The sequence below is a fragment of the Mytilus galloprovincialis genome, chromosome 8 (assembly GCF_965363235.1).
Source record: "Mytilus galloprovincialis chromosome 8, xbMytGall1.hap1.1, whole genome shotgun sequence".
NCBI classification, from domain to species: domain Eukaryota; kingdom Metazoa; phylum Mollusca; class Bivalvia; order Mytilida; family Mytilidae; genus Mytilus; species Mytilus galloprovincialis.
The window spans coordinates 79,309,906-79,312,577 of NC_134845.1; the positions used below are offsets into that span (position 1 = coordinate 79,309,906).

The window sequence follows — 2,672 nt, forward strand, 5'->3', positions numbered from 1 at the left end:
TGCAACCGGATGTGACGTTCCATGATTTGGTGGTATTACACCTAAAGAACACCTAAATGTCAAATAAACTTAATGTAATTTTTTCCCTCCAATTGCAAGTTATTTCAAGCATAACTGTCAAGTTTTGTCTCAGTCAGAACTATAGTTTCAAAGAAAATCACTATAATGTTAGGCCATATCCTACGGCAATTTCAGTCTAATTATTTCGAAAAATCCTAATTTCAGTGTATCATTATAAAATGCAGTGTTGACTAATATATGATCATAAACTCATGATCTATGCATTCAAACAATTAAATAGAATACAAAAGACAACTTTAAGATGATAAACAATTTTATTGCACCTTTTAGAGTTCATTTGAAGGTCTGTTTTGGTCTGTGTTGGTCCATTTTTCCTCCTTCCTTCCTTTTTCATCAAAACTTGATATCTTTTGTCTATAAAATAAAACAAATGTGATTATTTTCCCACAAAAATGAAATAAATGTAATGTGAAATCAATAATTAAAGTGTTTAAGCTGAAAGAACTGTCTTTATAAATGTTTACAGTCTACACGAAAGTTTCTATAAACCCTTACAAAATGTATGTGTAACTTGAGGTTTTTGTCTGTTCCCATAGTGTGACAAATAACGGTTCCCTTTCAGTCAATCATTTATTGTTACTGGTATCAAAGTCTTTTTATTTACTCATAACAGTATATTTCTAATAGATTTACACAAAAAGTCCACTTTCTTGTATTTTGCATTAGAAAATGGGGAGAAAGAGTAATAAAACAATACCTCAAAATGTTTTTAAAAATGGTTATGTCCCTTGGAATGCTGGTTCAAAAAATAATTGGTAAGAATTATAAAGTTTAAGTATGTGAGACTGGATTCTGATGTGTATACATCCAGGGCAAATAAGTGTTTAGATGATTTATTGTCTGTGCAAAATGTAGACGGCAAAATGGCAAATTGTAAACTTTTCCGGCCAAAAAAAAAAAAAAAACCATGATGATAGTTGATACATACTTTAATGCTGAAGTGTCATCTGCAGACCAATTCACATATAAGATTTTTCAACAGAATGCTCTTCAGAACATAGTTAACACTGAAATAAAAAGTTCACATGTTGTATAAACAAAACTGTAAGGATAATTTAAAATTTAAAACAGTAAACTAAATACAGCTTCGTCTGTCCACCCATTTGACTTAGAAAACACCCGTAAACCCCCATTTCAAGGCAATTTTACCTCAAACGTGCTTTCTGTGTCTAAATCCATTCCGAATAGTCTATGTTTACAATGTATGAACTGTTTTATTAATAACTTTTAAAAATGAAAGTACAATAAGGTCACGAGTGCACATTTAGTTTCCCTAAATAGGTGTAATACCACCATTAATTTTTACCTATTAGTCTTTGTTAAATTGGCACTTTTAAAAAAATTGTACACTATTTACCTTTATTTCAACCAAAGAAATACTGCATGTGTAAAGTTCAATCCTTTCCAGTGATACAGTGAAAATTTCACACTTCATTTCATTGCATATAAGAAAGTAACCACCGCCGGAAGTAAACAACCCAATTTTTACACTGTTATTTACTGGTTACCTGCTTTGGTAACTATGTAACCTTAACGTTCCAAAATATTTTATAAGACCATCAAATAAAAAAAGAATGATGCTTTCAGACATCCAACATACATATTTACGACTCAGAAAAATTTAAGTGCATTGAAATGCAGGGTTAATTTTCTACAACTGTCAAATTCAAGGGAATATTTTTTTTAGGCCTACTTTCGTATGCAACCGGATGTGACGTACCATGATTTGGTGGTATTACACCTAAAGAACACCTAAATGTCAAATAAACTTAATGTAATTTTTTCCCTCCAATTGCAAGTTATTTCAAGCATAACTGTCAAGTTTTGTCTCAGTCAGAACTATAGTTTCAGAGAAAATCACTATAATGTTAGGCCATATCCTACGGCAATTTCAGTCTAATTATTTCGAAAAATCCTAATTTCAGTGTATCATTATAAAATGCAGTGTTGACTAATATATGATCATAAACTCATGATCTATGCATTCAAACAATTAAATAGAATACAAAAGACAACTTTAAGATGATAAACAATTTTATTGCACCTTTTAGAGTTCATTTGAAGGTCTGTTTTGGTCTGTTTTGGTCCATTTTTCCTCCTTCCTTCCTTTTTTATCAAAGCTTGATATTTTTTGTCTATAAAAAAAACAAATGTGATTATTTTCCCACAAAAATGAAATAAATGTAATGTTAAATCAATAATTAAAGTGTTAAAGCTGAAAGAACTGTCTTTATAAATGTGACGTACCATGATTTAGTGGTATAACACCTAAAGGCCTTAATACTAGTTAAAACTAGATCCGCATCAACCTCGAAAGGCAGACCATTTTGAAGGTATTTAATAATTATGATGATTGTGAGAACTGAAAGCTTAAGAAAAACCTTGGACGCATATATAATATACATATTTTCGTCGCTACATAATACAATACAGTGCGATATACTGAATTTCAGAATTTCTTTTTAATGTTAAAACCTTTTTTTTTTATACAATGTAATATCTAAAAAAAAATCACTACTGTGCTTTAATATCGACGTGGTCCATCCAATTGTTCTTGTCTTTAATCACATATCCTCGCAGATGAAAAACAA

The 2,672-nt window shown here is 30.3% G+C and overlaps 1 long non-coding RNA gene across 3 annotated transcripts; it reads right to left on the reverse strand.

The window, feature by feature from the left end:
• Nucleotides 1–316: 316 nt before the first annotated feature.
• Nucleotides 317–2,454, reverse strand: LOC143043553 (uncharacterized). 3 transcript variants are annotated; one of them, XR_012968461.1, is made up of 3 exons: nt 2,126–2,454; nt 1,010–1,088; nt 317–435 (listed from the first exon to the last, which is right to left on the reverse strand). It is a non-coding gene; the product is annotated as an uncharacterized LOC143043553 (long non-coding RNA). The 3 variants fall into 3 exon arrangements; XR_012968463.1 differs by lacking the exon at nt 2,126–2,454 and adding an exon at nt 1,439–2,069; XR_012968462.1 differs by lacking the exon at nt 2,126–2,454 and adding an exon at nt 1,231–1,300.
• Between the last annotated feature and the right edge of the window lie 218 nt (nt 2,455–2,672).